Raw genomic sequence first — 6,612 nt, forward strand, 5'->3', positions numbered from 1 at the left:
ACACATACATACATACATATATATATATATACATACACATATATATATGGATTTATTCCCATGAAGAAACGTTTAAACATGCCTCTATTATCAGTGGATGGTGGAACACAAGTTCTCTCAGTAATACACTTATCTTAGTCTTGTTAGAGTGCCTTCCATATACTTCCAACTTCCGCTTTTGTGGTTTCCCTTTAAGGTTAGTTTCCCCAGAGCTCTGCATTAAATCTCTGCTCTTCTCATTTTAATTATATTCTCATGTATTCCTCATAAACCACTACTTTTATCACTAGTATATATTCATATATATGTACACACAGACCCCCCCCACACACATATATTCTGATCATCTGTTCCAGCCTCTGATCTATAAATTCAACTGCCAATTGAATAGTTCCACTTGAACATCCAAAGACATGTCCAATTACACACCAGAACCTTAATACCCCAGTTCTTCTGTGCAGCTATAACACTTTGCAGATGGATTTCACACATTGTACTACCGGGCCTAAAATTATTTCTGTGAAGGCAGGAACCCTGTGTTACTCCACTTAGACCCAGGGGAACATGGGAGGCATCCATGTAATACGCGTAAGCGTGCAAGTCTTATGTACTCCTTAACTGGACATGACATTAAACACTGATCCTCTGCTTGGGTCCCTAGTATGTCTGGGTTATGTTGTGGTTACTGGGTTGCTTTGTTTTTAACTTTCTGATGGTTGCTGGGTGATTTCCCTGGCATCCTCTCCTGGTTGCTAAGTTTCACATACTCTGAGATTTCCATGAGTAGCTAAATGGTCACATTTTTTATCAGTGTCTGGAAGGGAACAGGGCCTCAGAGAAGTTCAATTGCAACCACACACATATTTGTGGACTAAAGCAGGCAGGGAAGGACTTGGGCAGGAATTCTCTTACCCCTGCCTGGAGTTATCCCTATGTCCTGCAGTCTACTCCCTCAGTCTTGATCATCTGACTTTACCTGCTTATTCCTTTGCTAATGTCTATAAAGTTAAAAATGAAGAAGTTTACCAGCTTTGATATGCAAATTAGATGATTGGGAAGATTTTTACCTAGCCTTTGTGGAATAAGGACTTCAGCTATTTTTCTTTTAAAATTTAAAACAGCTATTCTCTGACTGACTCATTTTCCTTTAAATGACAAACTCCTGCTAAACTCAAGATTTAGGGGAGTTGTTTAATTTATCACCTCTTAAAAACATGTTAGAATAAACTTCTCTTATTCAGAAAGGTTGAGAACCAGAGTATTCAAGTTAATTACATACTCTGAATAATTAAAAAAAAATCTCTTAAATGTTTTGTCAACACTGCTCTAGACACTGAAATGAAAACAGAAGAATTGTACAGTGGAGTGGGGGTTGCTGTTGGTAAAGACCATCAAATCAGTTCTGAGTCATAGCAACCTACGTACAACGGAACGAAACACCGTCGTGGTCTTGAGTCAGCCTTACCGTCACTGCCATGTTTGAATCCACTGTTGCAGCTACTGTGTCAGTTCATCTCGTTGACGGTCGACCTCTTTTTCATTGACCCTCCTCACGACTAAGTAGGATGTCCTTCCTGATAACATGTCCAAAATAGGTGAGACCCTCTAGTGGGCCTCACTTCTAAAGAGCATTCTGGCAGTATGTCTTCCAGAGGGAATGTGTGTGTTCTCCCGGCGTCCAGGGTACGTTCCGTGTCCTTCACCAGCAACATAACTCATCTTCAGCCCTCTGAGTCACTCCCAGCGTTCACAGGCCTATGAGGTAAGCAAGGAGCAGGCACTCCTTCCTTCTCAAAGTGATCCTCGGTTTTTCAACACTTTAGAGGGGTCGTCTGCAGCACGTGGATGTCCAACTGCTGCTTCCATGGTTGTTGGTTGTGGATCTAAGTAAAATAAACTTCTTGACAACTTCGATAAATTCTCCATTACTGACCATATCTGACCTCCTTTGTCATCCATATTGCCACTAGGCAGAGGTCAGACAGGCCTCCAAGTCCCAGCCTTCTTTTCCTATGCTGACAATAACTATGCCTCCCACAGCACCATAAACCTATGCTGGATTCAAAGGCCACAGAGATCTCACAGACAAGACTCACAATTATGGAGTTTATTAAAGAGGTGACTAGGTTACCACACGTCAGGATCAGTAAGCAGTAAGGAGGCAGTCACTGGTCCACAGCAACACCTCTCCTCAGGCAGCAGCCGAGCCTCTCCTGTCCTCAGCCTCACAGTCACATAGTCCCTTGACTTTGCCTCTGTTGGCCAGGAAGCCAACTCATCTGTCACTAGGACTCACAGTCCCATAGTCTCTGCTCAGATGATGAGAAGGAGCCCCATAACCTCAGCGTTGCCAGGCGGAGTCTCTGGCCCACCATCTCCAGTGCCTCTCGGCTCAGCCTCCGCCACTTCACACAGCGATCTGGTACACGCGCTTCTGGTGGTCCTGGGATTTCTCTCTCAGTCTGAAATGGCTTTTCTACACCGAGGAACAGTTTTGATGGAGGCGATTTTTGTCTTTTAACTGACCATACCCTCAAGGAAAGCAGAGATATGATGTTAAATCACACCTTCTAGTAGTCTGAAATATGCACATCGCCCTAAGCCTGTCACAGAGAAATGGGATTATAACACAAGCACAGAGTTCGGGACTGTACTACGTCATATAAGGAATTATGGTAAGGAGGGTCATATCCGGGAGCGTGGAGGGAAGGTGAGGGAGAAAGGGGAACAGGTTACAAGGATCTACATAGAACCTCCTCCCTGGGGGACGGACAGCGGAGAAGTGGGTGAAGGGCAATGTTGGGACAGTGTAAGATATGACAAAATAATAATTATAAATTATCAAGGGTTCATCGGGGCAGGGGGAATGAGGAGGGAGGGATAAAAATGAGGAACTGATACCAAGGGCTCAAGCAGAAAGCAAATGTTTTGAGAATGATGAGGGAAACAAATGTAAAAAAGTGCTTCACACAATGGATGGAGGTGTGGATTGTGATAAGAGTTGTATAAGCCCCCAATAAAATGATTTAATTAATTTTTTAAAGGGTCATATTAATTGACTACATCTCAATAAGCAACATGATACTAAATGGATTAGATGTAGTCAATTAATATGGTCCTTCTTGGCATAATTCCTTAGGTGGTGGATTGTCATTCTGGATTCTATGCCTATGGCTGGAATCCCATTTTGAAAGGAGTTCTAAGCTATGTTATGGACAGGTTTACAGTGGGATTAAATCCTGACTTTAACAAAGTGTGACAAAGTCGTACCCTTTGTTCCTTGGGGATCTGGTTTGCTAAATGAGACACACACACCACCACCACCACCACCACCACCCCCACACACACAAACGCACCTCCACCGAAGCCATGTGTGTATAAGAGCCATCTCAGACACAGAGAGAAGTTCCAGGACCATCAGAGAGTGTGTTTGAAATCTGTGTCTGATGTGGCAGAGGCCAAGAGGCATGGAGACTAGGATGAAGGACAAGCCCGGAAGCCAAGCGTAGACCAGAGGCTGAGGCATGGGAACCGTCAAACAGAACAGAAACGCAGTGCCAGAACTATGGGATTGTGAAGGCAATGAGCAGGAAGGCTTCTTGGCCCACAGAGGCAGAGGCCAAGAAATCACATGGCTGAGAAGCTGGGAATTGAAGAGACTTGGCTGCTGGCTGAGGAAAAGTGTTGCAGCGAACCAATGATTATATTCTAAACTGATTACTAAACTGGTTACTGACCCGGACTTTTGGTAATGTATTCCTGGTTGTGGTTAGGTCCATCGGGTCGGTTCTTACTTATAGTAATTCTATGTCCAACAGAAGGAAACACTTCCCGGTCCTGTGCTATCCGTTCTGGCTGTACTTCTTACAAGATGGAATCATTTATTCTTTTGGCAGTCCATAATACTTTCAATATTCTTCACTAGCACCATAATTCAAATTCATTGATTCTTGTTCAGTATTCCTTATTCAATGTCCCACTTTCACACACCTGTCAGGCAACTGAAAATACTATGGCTTGGTTCAGGCACACCTTAGTCCTCAAAGTTACTTTCTTGCTTTTCAATTTGACAATTTAAAGAGATCTTGTGCAGCAGAGTTACACATGCAATCAATCATTTAATCTCTTGACTGCTGTTTCCATGAGCATTGATTGTGGGTCCAAGCAAGACAAAAATCCTTGACAACATCAACCTTTTCTCCATTTATCATTATGTTACTTATTGGTCAGTAGTGAGGATTTGGTTCTTCTTGACATTAAGGTGTAATCTGCACTGAAGGCTGCAATCCTCGAGCTTCATCACCCAGTGTCTCAAGGCCTCCTCACTTTCAGCAAGCAAGGTTTTGTCAGCTCTGTGTTGTAGGTTGTTAATAAACCTTCCTCCAATCCTGATGCTGCATTCTTCTTCATATAATCCAGCGTCTCTGATTATTTGCTCAGCAAACAGATTGACTAAAAATGGTGAGAGGATACAGCCTTGACACACACCTTTCCTGATTTTAAATTGTGCAGTATTCCCTTCTGTTCACACAACTGCCTCTCCATCCATGTACAAGTTCTCCACGAGCACAATCAGATGTTCTGAAATTCCCACTTTTCCCAAGACTATTCATAGTGTTGTGATCACACAGTAGGATGCCTTTGCACAGTTAATTAAACACCTCTTTTCCTGCTATCGAGTCAATTTCAAGCCAGAGAGTCCCCAGAGTACAGAGTAGAAAGGCACCTGTGGGTGTCAGAGACTGTAACTCGTTACAGGAACAGAAAGCCTCATCTTTCTCCTGCAGAGTAGCTGGTGGTTTCGAACTGCTGACCTAGAAGTCAGAAGATTAATGTATAACCATTATGCTACTAGGGTTCCTTCAATAAAACACAAAGAAACATTTTTCTGGTATTCTCTGCTTTTAGCCAAGATCCAACTGATATTAGCAATGATATCCCTTGCTCCACATCGCTTCTGAACCTGGCCTGAATCTCTGGCCGCTCCCTCTCAATATACTGCTCCAACCACTGTAGATGATCTTTCCCCAAACTTGACTTAGGTGTGATATTAATGCTATTATTCTGTTACTTGAGGATTCTGTTGGGTCATCTTTCTTTGAAATGGGTACAAATCTGGATCTCTTCTAGTCGGTTGGTGAAGTAGCTGTCATCCAAATTTCCTGGCTTAAAAGAGTGAATGCTTCTAAGGGCTTCATCAACTGGTTGAAATATTTCAATGGTATTCCATCAATTCCTGGAACCTTGTTTTTGGCTAATGCTTTCAGTGCAGTTTGTACTTCTTCCTTAAGTGCCATTTGTTCTTGCTCATATGATATCTCCTGAAATAATGGATGTTGACTAAATCTTTTTGGTACAGTGACTCTGTGTATTCTTTGTATGTTCTTTTGATGTTATCTGCATCATTCAATGTTTTGCCCATAGAATCTTTCAACATTGCAATTTGAGATATGAATTATTTCTTGCCTTCGCTCAGTGCTTCTTTTTTGGTTTTCTAGCTTTTATGTCTTTAAACTTCCCTAACAAATCTCCATAATTGTGAGTATCATATATAAGTTCTGTGTGGCTATTATAATGAATTATTGAGCCCAGCATAAAAGGAACGTTCCTTGGTAAGAATGGCTGATGTCAAAGTAGGGTAAAAAAGGATGAAGGGTGTGTCTGATCCATACTGCCTGTCAATAGGTACACAGAGAAATTCAGATATGGTGCCCCCATGACATGTTACTGTGTTTATTGTTCTAGTTGTGAAGAAATTTAAGCTAAAAGAGCTGAACAGAAGATTATAAACAGTAGCTTAAGAAGACAAACTAAAGCGTTGTAATGATATACAAAAACCTAGAGTTGCAAAACCTAATATTTAGCTCTTCCCAAACTGAAAGACCTAAAGGAAATTGTCAAGTCTAGAGTTGAAACACTGAAGGAGTCTTGGGTTATGAGATTGGTTGACACGATGGTTACAACAATGTACTCAAACTGAGCAACAATGTGGGCATGTTGAAGGTCAGGGCAGTGTTTCATTCTGTTATACTTCAGATCACGATGAGGCAGAACAAACCCAACAGCACCTAACAATAACAACAACCTGGGCAAAATAATGAACGACGCAAGAAGCATAAGAAGATAATGAAATAGATACACAGAGTCACTTTAATGAAAGAAATGGTTGATGTTCAACTATTTCAGGAAGTAGCATCTGATCATAAAATCTCAGTGTTAAATGAAGACGTGTAAGAAAAATTGAAAGCATGTGTAAATACAAGGCTCTAAGAATTAACAGAATATCAAGTGAGACATTTTCATAAATAAATGCAATGCTAGAAGCACTCACTCTGTACACCAATAAACGTGGATGACAGTTACCTGACCAATCCACTGGAAAAGATTTGTGCCTGTCCCAAAAACTCAGATCCAGCAGAGTGCAAAAATTACCAAATTATGGTGTAAGTACCACACAGAAGTAAAATTTTGCTGAAGATCACTCAATAATGGTTGCAGCAGTTACTCTATTTTTTGTGTGAAATCTCCTTTGGAGCCCCAGATGCAGATATGTATAATGTATAATCAAAAGTGATGAAGTAAATTTTTTAAGATGAAAAGTAAAAAAATTTT

This window comes from Echinops telfairi, unplaced genomic scaffold (assembly GCF_000313985.2).
Source record: "Echinops telfairi isolate 266 unplaced genomic scaffold, ASM31398v2 ScPeMD7_3533;HRSCAF=4204_0, whole genome shotgun sequence".
NCBI lineage: Eukaryota > Metazoa > Chordata > Mammalia > Afrosoricida > Tenrecidae > Echinops > Echinops telfairi.